Source organism: Triturus cristatus, chromosome 6 (genome assembly GCF_964204655.1).
Source record: "Triturus cristatus chromosome 6, aTriCri1.1, whole genome shotgun sequence".
Classification (NCBI taxonomy): domain Eukaryota; kingdom Metazoa; phylum Chordata; class Amphibia; order Caudata; family Salamandridae; genus Triturus; species Triturus cristatus.
Window position 1 is genome coordinate 826,657,441 of NC_140589.1, and position 26,944 is coordinate 826,684,384.

Genomic DNA, 26,944 nt, shown 5'->3' on the forward strand with positions numbered 1-26,944 from the left:
TGGTACGTGTGGAAGGGGCGTCACAGGGAACAAACAAATAGTAGGAGAAACAGCAATCCCTAGGGAAAAACACTCATTCTTGAAAAATCCAATTTGAACTTAGCCCTTCAACCAAGCACAGAAAAGAACACCAATCACTATCACAATGCTACATCCAAACAAGGAGTGATAGAAAACTAGCAAAAACGCACGCTGTTAGCAAACCTGGCTTTAACACAGCCCTTCACCCAAGCCCGAAGTTAGGGTGATACGTGTGAAAAGGGCTCCACACGGAACTTGTAAAAATGCACTGAAAAACTGCCAACACCAGTAAAAAGGCAGCATTCTACTCTTCACCTTGAACCCATAGCATAAAACAGCACCCTCCACAATACGTTAAGAAAATGAGCACAGCACAGCAAATAACAATATAAAAGTGATCTGAAGAAATGAGGAAACAAAGTGATCAGTAATAAGTTATTAACTTTAGTCACTGTTCAAAAACTGCAAATATACAAAAAAAAACGTACTAAATACCAAAGCATACACACTAGCACACTCAAAAAGAATATGGGGCACAGGGTAGCAAACCAAGAACAGCACGGCAAGAGAAGGGTTACAACACACCCAATAAGAATATAGCGTACTTGGCAGCAAACTTAGTTAAATAGAGCATGACTTAATAACACCCGTGGCAGCAAGGATGAGCACAGATAGAACAAAGTTCCTGACTTCATGACAGCAAGTACGTTGCATATGTGGCACACAATAGCAAATTGATAGGTAGCAAGCACTTCATGTGACAGGAGAGAATAATAAAGGAAGATAATAGACATCTCAGCACTGCAAAAGGAAACATAAATACTTGCTAAACCCCAGACAAACGATGTCTGAAGCGGACCTGAAGAGCGATATCTCACTCGAACACAATGCAGAAGGAGCATTGAAACAACTTCACCATTAGACTCTTTCCAAAAGGAAGATAAAGTAAGTTTCACACTCCTCCAAATGACGTAACATACTGCACAAATGTAGAACAGGACGCTGAAGTTTTCCTCCATAGCAACGTAGAGCGTGGTTGGCAGAACTCCGAATTAAGAAAAGTTCCCGGGACATTTCAAGACTATGTTGAAAAGCCTGCAGCCTCCAACCAAAAGATGGCAGCACGCTGACCAAGCCACGCCGGATGGCTCCCAGCGTTGGCATGTTGCAAAGCATCCAAAGCAGCACAATGACGAAGAAAGAACAGAAGTCACCGAGGAACGCACTGCGGCACCGCGCAACCACCAAAGCCAGGTGAGTAGCATGCGCTGAATTTGTAATTTGAACCGCAAGGCAATGGTTTAAACAGCCTCACAACTCAAACTTCCCGAATTAACTATTATGTGAGGTTTGCAGTTACCGTAACTGCAAACCTCACATAATAGTTAAAGAGCCACTAATCGATTAAAAAAACCAACGATGGAGACTCTGTTTGCCACATTAAGACTGATCCAGACAGCTTCCGATGCCGAAAATCAAATTAATGTTGAAACTGGGTGCCTATTAAATACTCGACATGGTGAGTAGAGTTTAAAGCGTGGTTTATTGCATAAATAATGCACCCACGACCGGAGCCATCCAAACGCGAAGAAACCAACGTCCAGAGTGACGTTAAGAAGGAATCCTCACGATTGGAAAGCAACGCTCTGGAATGCACACAATGACATGACATAGAACAGCAAGAGTCGCGTGCTACCACGCGACTCATAATACACATATCAATGGAAACACTGTAATGCATCTCTATAACAGTGCCGCTTCTAGCTCCTCACAAGTAAGCGCTACCTTGATGATTCACGAAGCACACGCAGCAAGAAACTGATGATTCACTCCACATCAGTACAGCCCCAATTCAGGGAGCGCTTGTTGCGAAACCTTGTAGAAGGGTTGTTTGATGTTTTGCCAGTCTCTGTACTTGACAGATTCATGCCCTGACAGTCACTCAGAAATAAAGACGCAAGTTATCTCCCAATGACTGCTGGAACTGCAGTCAACAACACAATGCACACAAAGTCTTCAACTTGCTTCTCAAAATACCAGATGACAGCAGGCTTCACAGTAGATTGTTTGTAGACCAGTTGACTTCAAGCCACAAATGACATTTCTGAAGACTGTCAAACTTTGAAGCACACAGGTTAGCACCCAATAGAAGTCCACACCAATAGATGTGAGGAAGGTCAAACGCCCTAGGCAGGCTGTCCAGGTGGTAAAGGTCACTAGTGGGGCTAGCAAGGGCATACTTCTAATTCCAAGCTTGTTTACCTCAAGTTTCTTTAGTCGTTTCCAGCACAGTTTAAGTAACTTCACCTCCGGTCTCTCAGTAGCTTCATGAACAAGTAATCTTTCACACATTATTTTACTCAAATCGTCGGCAAAATGTAATCCATAAAAGATGGTCCAGTCCACGTAGGTTCTTCATGTAGATTTATTTGGGTTAAGATGTTAAGCAGAGCCCCACCAGGAGCAGCCTTCCTGCTGCTCAGCCCATCCACCAACTGACTCACACACTAACCAACATTCCACTCACCAACATTCTCTCACCACAGTCACACTGGCTGAGCAGCAGGTATAACAGGAATGTGATGAAAGAACCATCAACTGCAGTATGTGTATCAGATGTAGCCACTGCTGCTTGCTGAGGTGGCTTGGATTGTGTGGCACCGCCTATTGCTTTCCAATTTATTTTGGCACTTGTTGGGGTGTCGGATGGTCCCTTGCATTGTTATGGAGAGCCTGTACCCCCTGTCTCATGTTTACCCTGGAAAGCTGTCGTAATGTTACCCCTACTGCAGACCACACACAACATGTCTTTGCTGAGATCATTTTGTTTGACAAAGTGAGTCCCAGAGAAGGCTTCTGAGGTTGGAGGGGCACACCAAGTGCACCATCCTTTTGTGGGCATGACTACTGTCACCCCACTGAGCTGCAGTGGACTGACAGTGGAAACAGTAATCCCGATTATAGTCAAAAGCAGGCCTTTTTGCCCATCTCCTGTTAGGGAGTGTGCTTACCAGCAGCGCCTGTGTTTTTAAATTTTCTGCTAGTCCCCTGCAACTGAGGCTTTCCTCCATTCATGCATCGCATGGATGTTGCATTAATGGAGTGCATGTAGTGCTGATGAACATGGCTACATTGGTTTCCATTTCGTGTGATGTAAAATACAAGTAGTACCTAAAATGGACGCTTGGGCGGAGACCAGAGAGCAGAAATTAATGACAGTACTCTTAGTCAGATATTCCGGAAGGTGGTGTAGTGAGTCACTGAAGAGGGTTTAGGAGAGTAGACAAACATTTTCTTTGAATCCCATTGTTCTGTGGAAAGGCTACCACCCGAAGGTTGACAGATAATTAAGTGGGATTGTCTGCATATTTTTTGTGCATGAAATCTCCCTGCTCCACTCAACCATCACATTTACACTTTAGACAAAAACCATGGCTGGAGATTTCTACCTCGAAATAGAAAACCTGCAATACTGATTGTAGCAATTCCCAGAACTGAACTGTTGCCAGCACAAATTATAACTTCAACTCTGGTATAGCGATGAGAGAGATACATCCAGTCAGAGTGCCAAGATTTCTTGTTTAGAAGCATGGTGTCCCACACCAGTGGTAGCCGAGAGAATTCTTAGAGTGCCGGGGTTGGTGGACTAACCAGCAACTCCCCTTTGTAGGTTCAGGTCCAGTAAATTATGGAAGATTGATCAAGCATCCCAACCCTGCCCCTTTGTGACTAGCCCCCAAAATATTTTTAAGGGCGGGCAGGCAGCGGTCCCAGGGACCACTACCTGCCCTTAAAAAATTAGACAAAAAAGTTTCATTTTCTTTTTCAAATGCATCCCGTTTTCCTTTAAGGAAAACGGGCTGCATTAAAAACAAAAACTACTTTATTTAAAAGCAGTCCCAGACATGGAGGTCTGCTGAGCCTAGAAGGCCACCATCCCTCTGGGAGTGCATGCTATCCCCAATGGGGTCGCAAATTGCGAGTGGCTCATGAATATTCATGAGTCTCGCAATTTGCGACCGCATTGGGAATCACAAATAGTGTCTCAGACACTGTTGTGTATACAAATTTGCGACTCGCAAATTGGCGGTTCGTACATCTGGCCCTGAGTGTATCGTACTTGGAGGGAGAGAGCTGATTGACTGCCCAGGAGGAGTAAAAGAGGTGTATTTGCACAATGAAGATGCTGCTCAGAAGAAGTAAAGACTGTGTGTAGCTCAGGGGAAGCAATGCCATTACTGACACACAGAATTACTTTTACCAAGAGACTGTGAGTGGGGGTCTAGGGCCCGGTAGGGTCTCCCTAATAGAAGTGACCTTGACACCTCTGTCTGATGGTGTCCCAGAATTCCACTTGTCATTATGGCATCAAGAAGTACTAAAGTGCTACAACAATCCATGACCAGGTGATCATATCAATCAACCGTAATGGCAAGAAACATGGGACGGCAGCTACGGCATGCCCGTAGCGCGTAGCTGCTAGTGACCAGCAAGCCCCTCCTTCCGTCTTCAGGGGCGTTAGTTCCCGGCAAGGTGGAGAGTCTCGTGTGTGCTGTTGGCGTGTCTGGCGTGCCTCGTCAAGATCGCGCTTCCCTTGTTTGCTGTGGTTTGGCTGGGAATTCCTCGGCACCGGGCTAGGCTCCTCACCCCTGACATATGGTTAAGGCGGCGGTTGTGGACTCCGGCGACAGACGGCTGGCCCGGCAGTGACGAGGGCCGATGAAGCGCCATTGAGTGGCTAAGGCAAAAAGAAAATAGGTGAGCAGCCTGCCCGGTTCAGTATGCTGGTGATTGGTGGAGAAGACTTCTGACCTCCGCATCTCTTAGGGGAAAGGGCAGTTGGATAAGACTTGTTAGCTGCACAGGATACGCAGGATACAGCAGGAGGAGATTTGGAACTTGGCAGTCTTTTGGGCAGGCAACTGTATTTGGGGTCTTTTGCTTTCTGGTTTTCTTGAGTGCCCAATCCTCCACACTTCGTACTGACCCTAATGCTCTGCTCTTAAGAGCCATTGTGAAGAGCCAATGTGAGGATCAAATGCAAATCCAGGGGTGATGGTCTGCACAAATTAGCCACCAATATTTGGCATTTGAAGGAATTCACTGCATGAGTGTTGAATTTCGATTAGCTGCATTGTGGCAAGACGGTTGGCCCAGCCGCGAGGAGAACCAGCGAAGCGCAACGTCTTTGCAAAGGCTAGGGTGAGCTTCCCTCCAGCGGGCGTATTTGATTAGTTTTGTAAAAAAGACTCTGCCTGCGCAGTGCTGTTCCAAAGAGTTGCAGTGATGTGGTACATCAGTGCATGATCCTCACAACATCCAACAAGTATGGGGCCAATTTATAAAGGAGAATAGAAAGGGAAGGACACCAGATGAGCGAGTCCGATTGCCGACAGACACTGATAGACCAAAACCAGTTTATTGCTGGAGCTGGTACAGGTCCCTCCTCTTTGAGGCGTGGGTGAAAACAAGGGGAAAGAACTTAAAATTGTCAAATTTAATGGCCAAGGTGGAATCATCCGCGAGCCTCAAAGCAAAAACGCAAGCAGATCAATTGAAGGCAGCCTCAGCTGCGGCAAGAGCAGAGCATAGCCTAAAAGCACGGTCTGGTTCAATTATAAACTCAAGTTCTGTGAGTTCAGAAGAGGAACCACCAGAATCAGGAAAGGACTGTGGAACAGGGGTCCCAGCTATGGAGAGAATAACTCAAAGAGGGTCGGATGAAAGAATAAGACCAGGGGAAGGGCTGGGTCCACACGATAAAACACAAGAAAATCTTGATTCAATAGAGTGGGCACAAGAAGGCGGAAAAGGAATAGAAGATTCTCCTCCTCCTCCTCCTTTGCAAGAACCTACCAAGGAGAAAATGGGCAATCTGAATCATCAAAACATCAAAGAGTATCCGCTATTCTCTAAAGGCAAAGTAGCTTTGGCCACTCCGGCTGTATCAGTGATATCACAAAGGGCCCCTGAAGAGACACAAGCCAGTCCTTCGCTAAGTGATCAATCACTCTTAGGTCAACTGGACATCCAGGAGGGTGAGAGTGAACTTAGCTCCCTTCAAAAGGAAAACAGTGTGTCCATGGATTTACAGCCGCAGGCTCAGCTATCTCAATCCCTTCCGGTACAGTTATCATCACAGTTGTCCCTGTAGGCTCTCCCACTCCAGCAACCACCTCCACAACATCAGTCCCACTCGCTAAGTAAAGAAAGACCAGCTGCTGCAGGACAGCAAGCATGGGTTCTGAAAGAAATTGGAGGTTCGTCAAAACAAGCTTAAGAAGAGAGAACTCTCTTGCAATGTGACATAAAAACCATGCTGAAACTTATTTTAGAAGAGATAAGAGAGCTCATGATAAATCAAGCTAATGATATAGCTTCTCTTCATCAGTGCCTCTCAAAGATCGAAGAGGCAGTGGGCAGTTTTCCTGTAAGGATACAAGAAGCGGAATCGAGGATCATGCGCTTAGAAGATCATAAGAATATTATGGAGCAGCAGGTGAACTTGACTAAAAAACAAAATACTTCCCTAAAGAGTAAACTGGAGGAGTTCGATAATCAATCGAGGGGCTCTAATCTGCGTATAGTGGGGGTCCCAGAAGGGAGCGAAGGGTCCCAAACTCTCCAATGGGTCGAGACTTTTATCAAGAAGAGTATGCTGCCAGAATTCGCTGGAATCTCACTATAACAAGAGCGCATTGGGTGCCCTCACACCCTTTTCCAAACTCTAAGCTACGGCGAACAATTTTGATCAACTTTGCTGACTATCACAACAAAGAGCAAATATTAACTAAAACAATTCAGAAGAGACAATTATTGATTAATGATGCTTCTAGTTGTCGGATATTTGCGGATATGTCTGCAGTCGCCGCACGATGGCGAAAAGTTTGTTAAATTGTTATATCTTTTTAAGGCAGAGGGCACCCAGGCCGCGATTGCTCAACTGTCAAAGTTAAGGGTATTAGTGAGAGGGAAGTTCCATATGTTCACAAATATAGAGGAAGCTCAGGATCTGCTGAGAGAAATCTGCACTCCAGAACAGTAAAGATTTATTAAGTGTAAAGTGAAAGGCTGTTTGAGGGAGGGGGGGACGGGTCACTAAGGCTGTAGGTCCATGGCACCCCACAAGGGCGTCAATTCGGGGAGGGTGGAGAAGGGTTCTGCGGGTTTATTCCCATCTCCAAGGGAGGGGTCTGGGTGGGGGGCAGGGAAGAGGGAGGGGTAGGTAGGGAGGACAGGGTTAGGGGAGCAAAAGTGAAAAAAGAGCAGAATTGTAGAAGAAAGAGTAATCATGAGAATAATAACGAGAGTAGAATAAATTGAAGGACTGCAACAAAGGTGTATAAAATTGTATGGTTTTGGTTATTGGCCCTATTTTTGAAGTGAAATAGATCTTAAAGTAAGGATAATATCGATGAATGTTAATGGAGTGTCCAACTAGAAAAAATATGGTGGGTTGATTAGATGGCTATCTTCTTTTTCTCCTCAGATTATATATGTCCAGGAAGCCAATTTAAAAATGAATACACCTAAACTTTTTATTCCTAAATACTACTCCAAGGCATTTTCCGCCTCTGTAGGGTTAGCAGTCAGAGGAGTAGCTATCTATTTCGTGCAAGGGATCGATTGCGAGATCTATCAAGTTTCGAGAGATCCCCAAGGGAAGGTGGATCTGGGTCATTGCCAGGGTAAATGGGACACTTTTTAATTTTGTAAACTACTATGCCCAATCAATGATAATCCTAAAGCTCTCATAAGGATTAATGAGTTGATTAGAGGTGTAGAAGGTCCTAAAATATTAGGAGGTGATTTTAACTTTATTCAAGATTTAAAAAGGGACACCTCGAATAAAGCAAAAAAACAACAAAAGCCTAGAACAAAAAAACGTATTGAATTCCATGAAACAGGATTATCATCTAATAGACCCATGGCGTGAGGCGCATCAAGGCAATACACAATACACTTGCTACTCCCACCAATTTCAGATAGCTTCCCGTATACATTTTTTTCTTATCCCTCGTTATGTTAATTGTCGAAGCGCTGAAATTAGGGACAATTTGTTCCAGACCATAATTGAGATCAAAGTAGAGTCTGAAAGGCAGGAGAGATCCAGGAGGCAGATAGATCGGCTCCTACTTTCGAACCCCAAATAGGTAGAGGATATGAAAGAATGGATTAAGACATTCTTTCAGGAGAATAAGGGTACAGCAGCTCTCTTCTCGGTTTGGGCGGCTTTCAAGGCTACATTGCGGGGCCAGATGCTGGCCTTCTCGGCATAGCAATCTAAGATGCGGGGCAGCAAATAACTAAACTGCAAGATGCTGTTGACACTGCTTTAATACAGAGAAATAACAGCAGGGAACAGCGTTTAGAAGGGAGGAACAACTAACTTAAGCTAAACAGGAGCTAAGGGAATTTTGTATTCCCAAAGAAATAACTAGTTCTCGGACTTATCAGCAGCGCGTATATGAGGAGAGGCAAATGGGGGGGAAACAGTTCGCCTGGTCAAGCAGAGTTAAGCAGGAGGCAGCGTTAATTACAGAATTGGAAGAACCAGAGTCAGGGGTATTGACTACTGATAAGGAAAAAATTACAATTTTTGGGGGGACCACTATAATAAGTTATACGCAACCAAATATACGGTTTCAAATGAAGCGATAAGTCAATATTTTGAGTGCATTGATCTGCCGCAGCTGGCAAATGAACAGTCGGAGAATATTAGTGCAGAAATTACTCCAACTGAAATTAAGAGGGCCCTTGCCTCAATGCCATGTGAAAAGGCCTCAGGAAATGATGGCCTACCAACAGAGTTTTATAAGATATTTTCAGAGAAATTAACACCCTTTTTGGTAGAGCTTTTTAATTTTGTGAGAGTGGGAGGGGAGGTTCCATCTACTTCTAATGAATATACTATAGTTAGTTTTATTAAATAGGATAAGAGCCCTTACTCATAGACCGATCAGTTTGCTGAATGTCGACTATAAAATAATAATGAAAATCTGAGCAAATCGATTTTCGCCAGCAGCATAGAAGGTAATCGATTAAGACCAGACGGGGTTTGTCTCAGGAAGATACATGTCATCTAACACCGAGTTTCTAGTCCAAGCACTTGATTTTTTTAACGCCCAACAAATTGCCTGTCTTAATTATGACTTTCGAAGCTGAAAAAGCATTTGATCTAGTTAATTGGAACATTCTCTTTGCTGTTCTTAGAAGGGTGGGATTCCCAATACAAATTACACAAATGTTGGGAAATTTGTATCAAGGGGCCCAAGCTCAAGTCTTTATAAATTCTCGGCTAGCAGGAAGGGTGGACATAAGGCGAGGAACTCAGCAGGGATGTCATTTATCCCCTGCTTTGTTTATATTTTTTATAGAACCACTTGCTGCTAAGATTAGGGCTAATCTGCAGATAAAAGTGCCTTTGGAGGGGATGCCCAAATTAAAACTGTTTGCAGATGATATTATTCTTTACCTTAGGCCAGAGGAACATAACATCAAGACAACACTGACAGAATTCACGCAGTGTGAATCTATTGGGGGATATAAAATTAATCATAACAAAACTGAGATCCTGCTACTTAATGCAGGTAGTCCAATTCTTCCAAGTTTCTTGCAACGGCAAGCCCAATCCTCAGACCATTTTTGGTATTTAGGGATATATATTACAAACACATATGAGGCACTTTTTAAACGGAATTATCTAGTGATGGCTATAAAGATTAGAAATGTATTAGACAGATGAACTCTTCTCTCACTTACATTAATCGGCAGGGTAGCCCTTATAAAAATTATTTCCATTTTACCATTATTAATATTCTTATTCTCAAATGGACCAATAACAATTAACATGTATTTTAAGGAGCTGGAAGTTATGTTTGTCAATTTATTTGGAAGAAAAAGGCATCAAGAGTAAGACTTCCAGCACTTCAACTCGACATTAGTCAAGGGGGGTTGGCACTCCCCCAGGTGCGAACTTATTATGAAGCCACCTTTTCAAAACCTTTGAGGAAGCTCATAGAAAAAGGGTAGGGGCTATTAAAAAATTCTCTGCAGTTTGGAAATATATGGATAAAGCAGAAAGTCAAATGTATAGCACTTTAGACTGAGGCGGGATGGTTAACTTTTGCTTCGATATAAAGTTTACTGCCTTGGGAAAGGAGGAAAAGATATATGGATACTTAAGGTAGATAGGATGCAAAATGGTATTTAATAGATTTTATCTGTAATGATTAAATGAATGGTCTAAATATGTAAAAGCTACTATGCATTTCACTTTAGCTTTTGTATTTTGGATAGGTGGATGGGCTGTGCCTTTTGAAAACTGAACCTAATAGCCTGATCATCTTAAAGTTGTTCTGCACTCTACTTTATTATCTGCATTTTGGATTGGCGCTCGGTTCATGCCTGTATAGGATGAAGTTGTTGGAAAGATCGATTCCAGGCATAAGTTAAGAAGAAGTATTCAATTTTATCAGGTATTAACAGCTGTATTTATTGTGAATTTTAGGCTTTCTCTGTTATAATTCTTCTCAATAAAATATTTATAAAATTAAAAAACAATCCATGACCATTAGAAGCAGTGGGACCCACAAGAGAATTCAAATTCTTCAAATGCTGAGTAAAGCCAAAATCAAGCAGAGTGTATGGTCCAGATAGGTTTCACCACTATGTTCTGGCGTTTGTACCTGCTTATTTTCTTTTTTACGTTTTTTATATAGCGCAAACCCGACCCAAAGGTATTGGAGCGCTTTACATGAGCACCAGTTGCGTTGCACAAGGACACATACATTTTTGGTAGGCATGGAGGGATTAAGTGATTTGCCCAGAATCACAGGATGTTGAGCCGCCGCCAAGGCTCGAACCTGCTTCACCAGCTCCAAAGTCGGCAGCCCTGGGCGTTAGGCCACACCCTTTCCTGTTTGGGCAGGGGATTTTAAGATTGGGTCCACTAAGACTCATATGTCAAAATCCCTGTGACCATGAGCTCTGCAAGCTCCTGGACGGATGTATGACGTTACAACGCATGCTTTTACAATGCATGCTGTTACAACGAAAGTTTTACAACGCATGCGATGTTACAACGCATGCTTTTACAACGCAAGTCTTTACATCGACATACACTAGATGGCGTGCTGACATTAGAAATGTGTAATTTACTATTCTAACTCCAGTCCACGTTGCAGTAGGGAAGGTGTTTGGATAGTAAACTACACTATTTCTAATGTTAGCACGCCATCTAGTGCAAGTCGATGTAAAGACTTGCGTTGTAAAAGCATGCGTTGTAACATCGCATGCGTTGTAAAAGTTTCCTTGTAATGGTAGTGCGGTGTAAAAGTTGCGTTGTAAAGGTTGTTCCCCCTCCTGGACACATCCTATTAACTTGTGCTGGTTCTGCTGTGATTTATCTGAGGTTATGGGTGCCTTCAATAGATGTCGACTGGGCCCAGGCTACTAATGCAGTGTCCCCACTTGGTGGGCTGTTCTGGGACACTTAAATCGCCACTCAGTTCTGCCTCCATTTCATGGAGGAGCACCGGTGCTACATGTGGCAGGTACTACATGAACTCTGCAACCACAACAGAAAATGTACTGTGCCTTTGTTCCCCAATGGGTGGGTAGAGTGTAAACTGATATGGAACTGAATAAGCATCCTGTGTGGCTATAGTTAAACGGAACAAAAAGAGGTACCTCTCCAAGGCACACAGATTTTATGTCAAGACTGGAGGCCCTGATTATGTGCAAGTTTCTTCAGTGCACTTCCCTTCAAGCAGCACAAAACCATAGGAACATAACCTAATGAACAATAACATTGGACAGCGCATCTTGGCATCAAGGATGAGCCCACGGGAGCCCTTAAAGCATGGATAATGGTTAGACTTGCTCAGCAAGCATTGGTTAGAGCAGTGTCACAGGCAGCAATTAGGCCAGTGCGTGTGGGTTTATTCGTGTGTTTCCTGCTGTAGCATTTTGTTAATGCACAAGGTGCTTGTGCAGAGCTTGTGTGAGAGCAAACATTTGTTGAAGCAGGTTGGTAGGCCATAAATAGAGACAAAGGACTATTGTGTCAGGTGGCTGGGATGCCATCTTTGGGTTTACCATATACTTTCATTGTGCTTAAACAATATCAGTGCCATTGTAGATTAGTTTATTCATTGTTTCTCAGATTAGAAAATTGATTTCCTCACATCGAGTGGATTGTGAGACAGCTGGTAGTCAGAAGTGTTAGTTGCTTAGAATCCCAGCAAATTTTTGAAGATGGATCCGCTTCTTTCAACCAGAAGGCTGCCAAGAGAGGACTTGAGAAATGTATGTATATCCTCTTCATTTAACCTGTTGGTTGATAGGAGAGGAATTGAGACATTTTCTTGTCTCTGACATGAGTTGGATTGTGGTCAGAGCAATTAGGTGAGCCTTTATGACTAAATCTACAAAGAGAAAGGCAGTGAAAAAAGTGCTAGTGCAGAGGCGGACAATTTTTTGTTGCTTTCAGAATCTGATGGAGAATCAGATAAAGGATGACAACAGAAAGAGATTAAATGCTAAGCTATCAGTGTTTAACAATAATCCTGTAATTCAAGCCATATCCAGGAGATAATACTGATTAAGAAAGAAACAAACCTTTTTTGACAAGGAAAGGTTTGACATATAAGAGATTAGAAAAACAATTTTTAAAGATTCAGAAAATGTTTGCAGGAAGACTTAGTCCTTCAAGATGTACAAGATTTTTGTGTGATTTATTTGATGACGGTTTGAAAGACTATGGTGTAGGAATGGAAGTGATAAGGGATGCCCGCGATGGAGAGATGTTTGAGCCTAGAGAAACCCAACATCCTAGATTTAGGGATTGGTGGCAGATGGATTTTATTGCGAAATATATATAAATTTCAAAAGGTAATAACTGGTATGCAACGTTATGAGGTCTGACTATTCAAGGCCTATGATTGCTAATAAAGTTTGCCGTATTTCTGAGTTGGATCTTAAAATGGGAAAATGCATGCTTAAATAAGGAAAGAATCCATAAAAAGTGTTATAGAAGTCTCTGAAAACTTGCTTAACAGAGGGAGAGTTTGGGAGCAATTTATTCTTAGTGAAAAAAAGATAAGGTCAGAGAATCCTGGGATGAGACCAGTAATAAACTTGAGGGATATGAATCAGTGGGTGATGTATCAACATTTCAAGACCCATCATTTGAGAAATATTCTCAGGGCTCAGGATTGGTTAATAAGACTAGATCTCAAAGATACCTACATTACAGTCCCTGTATTCAAGGAATATCGCTGACACTTGTTGGCTAGAAAAACACAGGGTGGAAATGTACTGATCTACTCTTTGGTTTTTCCTCTGCACCATATGTTTTTCAAGGTTGAGGCCTGTTATGGGTTATTTAACACAGAGAGGTGTCTGGTTAATTGTTTATCTGGAAGATATTTTGATAATGGCACAGGATGAAATTTTGTGTCCAACAGATGGAGATGATGGTGTGTCAGTTGAGAATGGGTTATAGAATGAACAGGTAAAAAACTGTTTTTATCCGGTAACAAATGTGGAGGTTTTAATTTTTGCCGTGGATTCATAGCAGTCCATGTTGAGCCTCGCATCAGAGAAAACAGGACATGTGAGGAGAGAATTGATGGAAGCGCTGAGCAAAGAGACTGCTCAAATAAAGCATTTATCCCGGGTCATAGGTTTGTTTTCTTCCAAAATCCAAGCCATTTTCCCAGGTCCTTAACATTATCACTCATTACAGATGTAGGAAAGGCTGGTGGTACCATACTCATTTGAAGCTGAGTCCCGAGGCAAGAGAGGAAATGTATTGGGTAGTAAGGAATATGACAGCCTGGAACGGCAAAACAATTTTTGTAGACAAAGTGGAGGGCCATAATAGTCTGACACAAGTCAAACAGTATGGGGAACAAGAAGAGGTTCTTGTTTAATTGGTGTAAAGTGGACCAAGAGGAGTGGAATTTACATATTGTCCTCCCAAGTCAATGCTTTTGAGGATGGACAGTGTGTTGAAGATTAATTATGTCAAACAAATGGAGAGGGGGGCAAGATTGAAAAAACTTGCAAAGGAATTTGAACATTATTGTCTAGATCACCAGTTATCTTTGAGGGTGAAGAATGGGCTGGAGTAAGTTGAACATAGAAGCAGATTGAAATTTGAAGTATTTAACAGATTTGAGGAATGGATTACAGGGAAGTGATTTTGAAGTTCCAGAACAGGAGAGAGCCTTTGATAATAGATATTTTCTCTTCAAGAGTAACAAGGCAGCGTCAAAGTTATTTCAGTTGGAGGTCAGACCAAGAAGTGGAGGCATTGAATAATTTTTTTTATAGCAGTGGCCAGACAAAGGCAACAGAGGCACATATGCTTCCCCACCTTCTTCACTGACTGCCAAGGTTTTATTACAGACCAAGAAAGATCAAGTCTGTCTGGTTTTTGATTACTCCATAGTAGCCAGCACAGGCTTGGTTTCCAAACGCAATGAGAATGAGTGTGGTCATTCCATTGTAACTGTTGATATTTCTGACATTGCAGAGGAATATGGAGGGAGAGTTGCTCAAGACGGATCAGATATGCCAGTCACATGTGATAGTGTAGATGATTTCAGCTGTACCTGTGGAGTTGGAGGCCTTCTGCAGAAGCTTTGGTTTTGGTGAAAGAGCTATTGGCATCAATTAGTAGAAAAACCTATTGAAAAATTGGTGTAAATGTTGTGTCGAAAAAGGTTTGGATGCTTTCGGAGCGCCTGTAGTTCCGTCAATCAATATTTGGTCAATCTTGACAGCAGAGGCTTGAGTTACCAGACAATATATGAGTATAGATCGCCAATTGAATCAGGTAAGTCACCGATAGATGGTTTGTCTGCTGAAAGGAATGATTTGATTTGTAGACTTACAAAGAGTATTCAGTTCAAAAAGTGTCCTAAACCTAAATATATCTTTTTAATGAAATGTTATTATAGTGTTCTGGCTACTGAAGAATTGGCTGCTTAATGGTGATTAACTTGAAAGAATTTGACTTGGAAGCTGATAATATTTTTATGTTGTTTGCTTTAGGAGAATCTCAGATGCTAGCTCTCTGAATTTGTTGAACTGGTTTCATGCTTCTTCAGAATAACAAGGAAAACAAGGACATTGTCAAAAGTAGTGGCATATCCCATAGTTAGGGATATCCTAGGTTGTCAGTGAAGTGATGTATCAAGGAATATGAAAGGTAGGGTAAACAACCTTTACCATGCAGTCATTACCACGCATTACCATTACCACACAGCCATCTCCACTGCCATAGCACTGAGCCGTATATCCAAATTGTCCTGCGACTGACCTTTTTAGGAAGCTGAGAAATAAAGAGGAGGTGACAAAATCCAAAAGTTCAATTTGCAGTGGAACCTATTTGGCTACACAGTGGGGATCCAAAAGTCTATAAATGGGATTAAATGCAGGTTTATTACAAATTCAAAGCCAAACTAATGCATACAAGTCTCAAGAATATATTATAAAAATACAGACTCACTACTGGTAGCCCAAATTTTCTAACATAGTTTAACCTCAGTAGCATAAAGCATACAAGGAATTTAGTAATAGGGATGCAGAAAATAAGGAATACAATCTGATCAGTATATGATTCCCAAACAACTAAATTATCTAAACGAAGCCTAAACTAAGTAGTACTAATTGGGGACACCCTAATTAGAACCACTAAAGCAGGAAGGTGTCAGCATTGCAAGGACTTCTGTAGAAATTCTCAAAATTCAATAGTATTGTATAGCATATTGCCACACAAGAGAAATATAGCAAAGAGATCGGTAACCCTTTAAGTTTCAAGGGGAATCTGACTAAAACTAAAGTGTGGCCACTTATTAAACTTCACAGAACCTTGGAGAATCCAACATCACGTGTCTCAGTACTTTTCCACCTTTTCACAGTAAAACATGGCTGTTTCACTCGATGCGCCCATATTTTAATCTGAACATCATAACGTCCTTGGATTTCTCCCGTCTCCAGATGTTCACATGATATAGGGTCCTCCTTTGTTCGTTAGCGCCTCTCATCCTTGTCAAGAGATTGCCTCCCGAGCCTCACTATCTCTCATACACAATGTGCCTTTCACTAACTATGAGATCATGTGAACGCACCTGCAAAGAAGAAGGAAACATTGCAACCAAGCAAACTTTTATATTGAAGGTAAAACATTTGAGCCCAAACCTTTAAGGGCTTTGGTCAAAACACTTTAATACGCATTTTAAATGCATGGTTATGGATACATATACAGTTATAAGTTAAATTCAGGATGCTAGTCAAATGAATGTGTCACGATTTTATCCCTGCACTCTCGCTCCCACCACTAGAGGGGTGCATAGTGTCACTTACCTCTTATCTAATAAGCTTCCAGATACTCCCCTGCATTCACTTCTTGACTTCCATCCATTTGGTCACTATTTGGGAATTGGCATCCATTCCCAATGCATACCAGGTTTTGTGAAGCCAGACTGCTCATGTTTGACACTCTGTTACCTAGAATTCCCTGCTCACTGCTTCATCTCCACCCCTGCAGGCCAAGGATGGGTGGAGAAATTCAGCTTACCTGTGGCTGGCTGCTGCTAGCCTGCTCACACCTGATGCATGTGATTACTGTGAGCTATTTTAAGCCCCAGCTCCCTTCAGGCCAAGGTTGGTCATTGTAGCTGTGTACCGGTGAGACCGATCCTTGTTTCCAGTGTTTCCTGAACTTTTGATATCCTTGTTTCCAGTGTTTCCTGAGCTTTAGTTATTCCTTGTTCCTGAGCTGCTGCTGTTTTCCTTGTGCTACCTTGACTCTTGAGCTTTTGCTCAATTCTAGTTCCTGCACCAGCACTGCCTTCAGTGCTACTTTGTTTTCTTGATTGCTGAACCAGCACAATTCTTGTATACCCTTCTAGCCTCCCCTTCTGTATATCTTATTCCAGTCCCTGCTTTTCTTCCATTTTCCTTAGTTCCAAATTCCTAGTTTACTCTCTTTCTATTCCTGCTGTCTTGCTTCTGTTAACTTGTATGTTTGATACTTGATTTCTGCCAAGTGTGTCCTGTGATTTCCTGCCTTTCGTGTTAAGCACTCCTCCTTGCTAGCTTCTTGTCTATTGTTGCTTGTATTTAGTTCTACCCCCTTGCTGTTACTGCCTTGCGTGTTCCTGTTTGATCCCCAGGATCTGTGGGCACAGCTGACAACTTGGGTGCTGTTTCTTGTTCACTGTGAGTATTGTCTTTGAGTTACTTTTATAACATTATCATAGGTATCGGCTCCACAGACCCTGCCTTTGCATGTATATCCTTAATGTGGGTATTTGCAGTCAGTATCTGTAACAGCAATTGTGGGTGAGGAACTTACTGAGCTTCAGTCTTACCGTGTGGAGCTCCCGAGTGCTTTACCCCACATTCCCTTTATTGTTGACGTTGTTTTGTGTGTGTGTATATATGTATGTGTATGTGTGTGTGTATATATATATATATATATATATATATATATATATATATATACATATATATATATATATATATATTATATATATTATCTACTGGCAGTCGCCAGTAGATAGTTATAGTTACAACCTAGTTTCCATAGGAAATCTCAAAATTCTATTTTGAATAACTTTGGCGCCGGTTGACGAATCCTCACGAAATTTTCAAAACTAATGGGGCCCTCCGTTCAGCTCCTACCCTGAAAGTCTCGGAGTGATTCGTCAAGCGGGCGCCGAGAAAAAGGGGGGGTCCCAAAACGCGTTTTCCCCATGCATTTTTCCATAGGACCTTTAGTCGCAGCTACAGCCCGAACGGCTGAACAGAATTTCGTGGAATTTGACAGAGAGGTAGCCATAAGGTCAAGGAAGTGCCTTTTGCAGGTCTGGTGTAATTCTGTTCAGTATTTTCTGAGAAAATAGCATTTAAAAACATATCAATATCTATACGCGCGCACCGTGCGCGCACAGTGCGCGCACCCTGCCGTGCGCGAGCGCAATTCTGATTGGTTGTTAGATGTCGGTAAACATTCGAATCGGTCGAAACCAGGAAGTGTCGGCCGCCATTTTGTCTCTCGCAGTCTGAGGGGATGAAAAACAAAGGTGGAGAACGTGAAAAGGGGGCAGAGTGGACAGTTCCTGGACAAATCGCGAGGTGCGCGCACTGCGAACCGTGGGCACTCGCGCACGGTGTAAAACCTGAAAAAAAATAAAAAAATTAAAACTTAACTTAGCATTTAAAAAACCGTACAAATTCACTGAAAAAACCATAGGTTTCACACACGTTATAGTTACGAATTAGCATTTAAAAAACCTTGCAAATTCACTTAAAAAACCATAGGTTTCACACATGTTATAGTTAGCTGGACATTTCACTCGTAAAAAACCAATGAAATTCCCCCAAGGGAAAACATTGTTTTTTTTTTTTTTTTAAATCGCGAGGTGCGCGCACCTTGCGCGCACTGCGAACCGTGGGCACTCGCGCACGGTGTAAAACCTGAAAAAAAAATTAAAAAATTAAAACTTAACTTAGCATTTAAAAAACCGTACAAATTCACTGAAAAAACCATAGGTTTCACACACGTTATAGTTACGAATTAGCATTTAAAAAACCTTGCAAATTCACTTAAAAAACCATAGGTTTCACACATGTTATAGTTAGCTGGACATTTCACTCGTAAAAAACCAATAAAATTCCCCCGTTATAGTTACTGCAGGCAACTATAACTCACGCGACCGCAATCCTCTGCTGATGACGTCAGATATTACATCACTGATGACATATGTGTCTTTCTGAAAAATAAATATTTGTAATATATGTATAGCTAAAGATTAATGGAAGAAGACATGGGTAAATAAGTGTCTAAATACAGTGATGTAATATCTGACGTTATCAGCAGAGGATTGCGGTCGCGTGAGTTATAGTTGCCTGCAGTAACTATAACGGGGGAATTTCATTGTTTTTTTACAAGTGAAATGTCCAGCTAACTATAACATGTGTGAAACCTATGGTTTTTTAAGTGAATATATATATATATATATATATATAATCAAGAGCTAAGAGTGCTCGAAACGCGTTTGGCAGTTGTGACACAGAGAAGCTGGGTAAAGAGCTGCTGCTGCTGCTACCGGCAGTATGTGTGCGGTAACCCTTTCAGGTGCGATATCTTCATTGGGGCAACCTTCTGTTTGATATGTATATATTGCTGCTCGTCCATCCTGGGTGCAGTTATCCTGAATGCTAAATTGCCTCTTGAGTGCCCATCCTTTGAGTCTTCGCCATCTTGTTCACTTGTACAGGCTTCCCCTTTGGATCCCTTTTCTCCTCTAACGCCTTTGTGATCCTGGGCAGCGCTGTACTCCTCTTTCTGTGTACGTTTTCTGCCTAGTTTCCAGTCCCTGAGTGTGTTCCCGACATAGTCCCGGACAGTCCCAGACAATATGTGAGTGTATATGTAGTGTCAACAAAATTACCTACACAAATGCAGATGTATATGAAAACTACAATTCGGTATTGTTATGGGAAAAAAATTTGTATGAACACTCATATAAATGTCTGAATTATACAGGAAATGCACCTTCAGTGTTTCGGTCAAGTGCACCGCTTTACGGTAATGATATTAAAGCACTCAAATATATGATACTACATGCATGTATATATGACATAGTGACGTGAAAGGGTGGAGCTAAAATTATGCTGCTCCAGTACCCCTTTGATGGCGAATCAAGAAATCAAAATCTAAGAATTAAATCTTATCAGATGGACCATCTAAAACCTTGTGGTTTTTAACATTTTCCTCCTTGATTCTTCCAGACGTTTCATATCATCATAGTATTTACTTGGACGCTCCTCTGTCTACATCCGCTCTCTTCCTCCTCACCCCCTGTTTGACTTTCATACGCTTATATCCCTTAAAGATCACAATCAGGATTATTACACAAAGGGCAATTATCACTAGAGGTTTCAGAGTAGCACCCAAAATTCCACTTCACAGGTTTCTAAACCATTTGCCTACTCCAGAAAATCCATTTCCAATGAGTTCCCAAGCACCTGCAGCTTCCAACTCCTGCAAATCCTTGCATAAATCAGAAATATTCCTGATAAACATCTTCAACTGCTTACTCTTGTCTGGAATGTAGGTAGGAGGTCTCACGCAAGTCTATTCTGCAAAACCATGGTCCTAATCCCTACCATTTCGGTATCCACAACAAATACCGCTCGGGCTGTACTAGTGACCAACTTATGCAGTACGGTGGACAACTTTCAAATTGTTTTTCAAATTTTATATTTTTTTCGGGACATGTATAATTGCACATACAGTACAATCCCTAGAAGGGACACATGGTGCATAGTGAGTGATATATCAAAGCAAGGGGGCAATGAAACCCCGCCATAGCATGTAACCAATAAATGCAATACATCTACACATCCCTGCTCAGGCTATATTTGTGATACGAAATAGAGTGGAAAAACATAACTGTTAAGAACCAGGCAGCAATGGCTAGAACAGTGCAGTAGATATATCCACAGATTACATAGATTGACATAATTCAAGCACTATGTCCAACCCCGTCTTCTGCCCTGGATGGGGCTACAATGTATAAAATAGCAGGTGGACACGGTCTTATGTGAAGAATCCGCTGACATGGTGATGACTGGGATGGGAGACGATATCATTGTGGATCGCGGATTAATACTCAACCTGTGCCCTTCCGCCAACGCCCAACTGACATCCCCGCCTACCTGGCTGTGTTGGCTGACGGGTCTATGTGACCAGGGTGCCCGCCAGTTCCCCTAACCCGCGAGGCAGGGGTTCCAGACTGTGTGAAAGCATCAGTGTTTCCTCCTGGCTGTGGAGAACTTTGTAATCATAATGTCATTCAAAATCACACCCACAAATGGAATCAATGCACCCAAAATACCTCCCACTATTCCTCCAGCACTTACTCCTTGCTTAGACCTGGACTTTCTTGCCCATACAGGGTCATCAAGATGTCCACATGATAAAACTTTGGAAAAACTACACCTAGGTAGCAAGTACCATATCAGCCTCTGGGCAGTATGAAATAAGCATGCCCTCCACAAATATAGTAGCCCCCAGGAATAACATGATTGTTATCCATCAATAATAAATTCCAATTTCCACTAACTTCAAATATATGGTCGCATTAATGATTTTCCCACAAAACGATTGGCAAATTAAGATCTCTCCACAAATGTACACCATTTCCCTCTATGTTTCCAAAATAAAGTCATTTCTGCTTGATTTTCTGCCACTAAATGTTTTATTACTTCCTTAGTCCACTTATGTTCATTCTGTTTAAAAAAAAAAGTTTATACTTTTTTTTGTTCATACACAATTATATCATTCAACAAGATAAACAAAGGTAAGAAGTCAGAATATTTAATTAATGCATAGATCGAATGGCAAAGCACATGAAAGTCAAGGTAATAGCAGTGTTTAAAATCCATGGCATACTATATTGTAATGGCTCCCGACAGCCGTTTTAGGTAAGATATTTTAAAGTGCAAACAGTGATGGATTCTTATTCCAAGGATGATGCGTTTCAAACAACATTAAATTATGAGCATTGCATGTAAAATCATTCAATATCAGTGCTGTAGAACTAAGAAGATAGTTAAGAGCAATGCAATCCTAACATAGATATCATTCGGAAAAGTACAAAACAGGCCTAAAATAAATCAGGATTTGCAGAGGTGCCCCTATTTCCCCGAGGTTCCTAGGTTTGTCCCCTTGTTAACTTTATAAACCCCCATTCACCCTTTCCATCCATTCATCAACTTAGGCCTCTATCAAGCTACTCCGCTTCTATTCATAGGGGCTTTTCTCCATATTATACATAGCCAAAAATCGCGATCTCCACTCAGTAAATGTTGGAGGGTCCGCATTAATCCATCCAGTCGCCTGACACATTTGTGCCATAGCCATGACTACAAAGATCAGGTACGCCCCCCCCTCTTGACTGATCCACATCCTCACTAACCCCCAGTAGAATTACTTGTGATGTTATAAATTACTTGTGATGTTATATTAATATGTTGATTCAAGATCGTTCCCATAAAGTGTGAAATCTCTTGCCGATAATTAGCCACCCGGGGGCAAGTGCTAAACATTTGCATTATATCAGCCTCTGGTATGCCACATCTATGGCATTCTGAATCTGGCCTCCTCCTCCATTTAAATAATTGTTTGGGCATATAGTATAAATCAAAAGCTGCTTTATAATATTGGCTCTTGAGGCTGGCCGTCAGGAGCGTCTCCTTACAGAGTTCCTGAGAAGTTTCCAAAAGTGGTCCATATGATCCTACCCTTACTTCCACTTCTAGTTCTGTAGTTCCATATCATCTGGATGATCACTTATCAGGACCCTATAAATGAAGCCAATATGTCCACTTGACTATATCTATTATTGGATACTTAGACCATTGTTTGTCATCCATTTGCCGAGATAGTCACAAATCTGCAGATATTTTAAAAATATCTCCCTAGTTAGACCAAACTTAGCCTGCAGTTGTATAAACAAGCAGAGCTGTCCATCAGCTAAAGGATCGCCAAACTTTAAAATACCACAAGCCCTATATCGCTTACACATGCCATCTTGAAATATACTTGGTAAAAATAATGAATCACAGAGGGGTGTATTGATTTATTTTGGTGCTATGATATTGCTTTTTGATCTGACACTCTAATTTGAAGGCTGCATCAACTGTTTTAAACTTAGTTTTTTTGTAGTAGCTCTTCTCTATATTCCTCAAGAAGCGTCCTCTCATGTCTGTACCGAACATCAGTTGCTATATTGATGATGTTTCAGACTGGCTTGTTAACTGGCTATTGCCAGTTATTAATATTGCCAAATGCTGCATCATAGAAGCCCAATAATATAATACCATACTAGGCACTCCCTTCTCTCCCCAGTAGGTCGGTAAAATCATAAACTCGGACGCCTGCCTTATGAATACCCAGGGGGGGTTCTAAATAAATGAAGAAGTTTCGGGAGTACCACCATTTTTAATACATTGTACCTGCCATCCAGAGTTAACTGTAAGTTATTTATTCTATGTAAATCCATCTTAATTTGATTATATAATGGAGCCAGATTTAATTCGACTAACTTTCCAATATCCGGTGTAAGAGCCACTCCCAAATATGTTGCTTCTCCCACCCAGTGGTGGTCCGCTGGTCTACCTTCCGTTCTGACGATTTGTGTCTTACCCTTGTTAAGATGATATCCAGATATTACCCCAAATCTGCATGGCTCCCCTTCTATCTGGTCTATAGCTTATCCGGGATCTGGCGTTACAATGACCACGTCACCTGCATATGCTAATAATTTATATTGCTCTTGAGTCAAGATTACTGGCTGGATCATCGAATTCCCCTCCAATTGGCTTACAAACAGATCAATGTACAAAGGAAATAATAGGGGTGAGCAAGATCTCCCCTGCGTCGTCCCCGTGTGATGCTGATTTGGTTCGAGCTCTTAACCATTAGCTGTATCCTGGCTTTGGGTGCCTGATATAAGGCCTTGACAGACCTAACAAAGCCCCCACTGAGTCCCTTGCATTTTAACACCTCCCACAGATAATCCCAGGAGACTTGGTCGGCGGCTTTTTTCATCATCCAAGAATTCCAGGCCAACTGGCGATTCAGTCACTTTAGCTACATCCAGCAGTGTTCTTACCCTGCGTACCTGCTGATCAGTGCCCCTGCCAGGAGGATAGCCATGCTGATGGGGGTAGGCCAAAGATGCTATTACCTTACTTAAGCTTGTTGCCAATATCTTTGCATATATTTTTGCATCTGCATTTATAAGAGAAATTGGTCTATACGACCCAGGGTTTAATGGGGGTGTAACCTTGTAAAAAAAAAAAAATGACGATATTAGTGTCTTCACAGGATGGTGGTATTACCCCTTCCTCCTGGGCATTCCAAAAGACTAAAGAAATTATTTTAATGCCATATCTTTTACCGCGGTCCCATGTTTCAATGTAGATATAGGTAGCTCTAGGGCTGCCTTTCTTCTGGATCTAATGTGTGCCCCTTAGTTGTACTAAGGAAGTTGTGATAGGATACTCGCAAAGAGATTACATAGTCTGAATACGGATCTGAATAGTACTCATGACAGACCTCTAAAATTATTTTGGGTACTTCCTTCTTTCTCCCCAGTTTGTCCTTGATAGCCTCTATCCCCCTGGCAACCTCCTTTTGCCTAATGTACCAGCAGCCACCCAAGCTTTCTCCTTATTCATAGCACTCTGCCCGGTGGTTTTGATATTTGGCAGCAACCTCTTTGCTATAATGTACATTTATTTTTGCCCTAATTATCCCTATTTTCTGCAATATTTCCCCGCTGCTCCCCCACCCCAATTATCCCAGCAAGATCTGACTCATATCTCAAAAGTGTGTCATACAATACCTGCTGCTGCTGTTGGATTTGTTGTTTAGCTAGGCTATAGCTCAATGTTCTCCCTTTACTCCCGCTTTAAGGGAGTCCCATACCATCCCCATCGCGGCCGTATGCTGATTTATTTGAAGAAACCACTTCAGCCACTCTCAAATATGTTCCCTGTAGTCTCTGTCCCTGAGTAGTTTCCTATGAAATGTCCAGGTTCTAACCTCTTTTTCAAGCCCTGCCATTTTACATTCTGTTATCAATGGATTATGATATGACATTGCCCATGGGTGACATTTAATTCCAATTTGCCCAGCTAAAGAGGCAGATACCACAAAATAATTGAGTGGAACCAACCTATTATGGGGATAGGGAAAAAAGGATAGCCAGAATCTGGAAATTTCAGGCCCCTAGACATTTACCAGCCAATGATCAATAACCAATTGCTGAACCGCTATAAAAACAAATGGTTTTCGACCCCTGCAAGGGTCTCCTGTTCCCAAATTTCTTGGCACTTGTAGATATAGATTAAAATCCCCACAGAGAATAAGAGGGGTGGGCCATGTTGACAATCCCATAATGAGAGAATGACACATTACTGGGTCGTCTAAATTAGGCCGCAGAGAGAGCAGATTGTGACTCTACCCATACCAATGTGAATGTCTGCAATAGCCAATCTCCCTACAATATCCCCCTTAGTTGTGATTACTGTCCCCACTGTTTGATTTGCCAATATAGCAACCCCTTCTGGTAGTAGCCCCTTGCATTGTACAGTTTAGTAATGTATAACCCAACTACTCTAGTACTTTCCTTCTCTCCCACCGGACATGAGTCTCCTGTAAGCATAATATATCTGGCCTCATAGCCATGAAACCGATTGCCATTCTACCTCTTTTAGCTCTGTCATTCAAACCACATACATTAATTGTGCAAATACGAATTTTACCCCTGCTTCGATGGGTCCTCTGACCACCTTCTAGACTGTATAACCCGTATTCCAATACATTTTCAGCTTCTGCTCCGATTTCTTGCCTCCTTTGATTCCCTGATGATTACCAACATATATGTATCCCATACCTTTTTTATCCCGCCCCCAACCTTCAGTCCCCCCATAACCCTCCCCAGCTCGTAGCCAACTCCCCCTTCCCACTCCCACCCCTCACTAAGGCAATAGCACCTTGCTTGGTCCATAGATGGAGTTGGATCTCCCCCCTCCCCCCGGTACTAAATACTAATTCCAAGTAAGACATAATTTATTTGTCCGCTAGTCACCCACCATTGTGACCATCTTGCATCGTGGGACTTGTGGTTCTTTTTAATCAAGGCTATAATCCACACTTATAGATTTGTCTCAGGATATTTACACGTTCGTGTACGATTTATTCATTGGTTGATTTCTGTTTGTTTAGACGGTCATTATATATGTATATACATAATTTTTGTTTAGGTTTTCACAATTACTCCACACCAGATTGCTGTGTGCTGTACACCTGCTACACAGTGGATCGGCCTATACCTATCGCAATTACGATTCATACCTTTTCTTGGTGAGTGACATTACCTATATAGGCATGCTTATTATCGTCACCATAACTCTTGCTATTTTAGCGCTATTATTGGTTTAGATAGTAGTTTGTCAAGTATTTCATCTACTTGACTTAACCCACTTTTACTTAATATAATTAAAGTGCTTAGTGAGTGCGTATCATTAGAGCATTTTTGTATTATCTGTTTATTTTCACAATTTTTGGACTCAGACACTCATTATTCCCACCCAGGTTTCTGTACCAATTGACACCGTATTGTGGTGTTTTCGCCGTTAGTTTGTTTGGACTGGTTATGATACAACCTGCGTATCCATTCAAGTATTATCTCGGTAAGTGCTTTATTCGTATGAATTGTCTTTCATTTATATAACATTGGGGCGCTTATTGGACTTGGCCTATACGCCTGATACAGCACGTTACATTTCTCTCATATATTTTTTCTTTCGTTTAGCTAATTTCATTACGTGTTTACTAGTGTCCGTATATATTACCACCCATTGGACCACGGAGTGGGTCTATCTGAATTGATACCTACCTGGACTTATATATTGGATTTGTGGACCATCTGACTATTTTGTGAGGTGGGTTTAGGTAGACATTTATTTAGATGTGTTACAGCAGTCAGTTATAGACTGTAAGCTTTATCTATTATTTATAACTAGTCTCCTTACCGCTATCACTACTCCCATTCTACACACCTATATCTCAACATATATTTTCTCGTTAATATATTTTAACCCCCTTGACAGCTTTGGGCATCTTCGTGTTTTAACCTGATTACACTTTCTTTCTTTCAATCCCACTCAGGCTTTGTCGTGGTGGTGTGTCGAGGTGATCGGGTCCTTTTCTTCTTTTCCCTTTTTACTGTCCTTTTTCATTGGGACTATGCTCCATTTAATTAGAGAAGCTCCATTGTACTTGTATATTTTGATACCTGGATTCTAACCATCACCACAGGATAAC

At 41.7% G+C, this 26,944-nt stretch overlaps 1 protein-coding gene across 1 annotated transcript in view; it reads left to right on the forward strand.

Annotated features, from left to right (window-relative positions):
- Positions 1-1,148: 1,148 nt before the first annotated feature.
- NOX3 (NADPH oxidase 3) overlaps positions 1,149-26,944 on the forward strand; it is a 777,582-nt gene continuing 751,786 nt past the window's right edge. The window contains exon 1 of the mRNA XM_085611433.1: positions 1,149-1,275. The gene's annotated coding sequence lies outside the window, so the exon portion shown is untranslated. The remainder of the gene's footprint in view (positions 1,276-26,944) is intronic.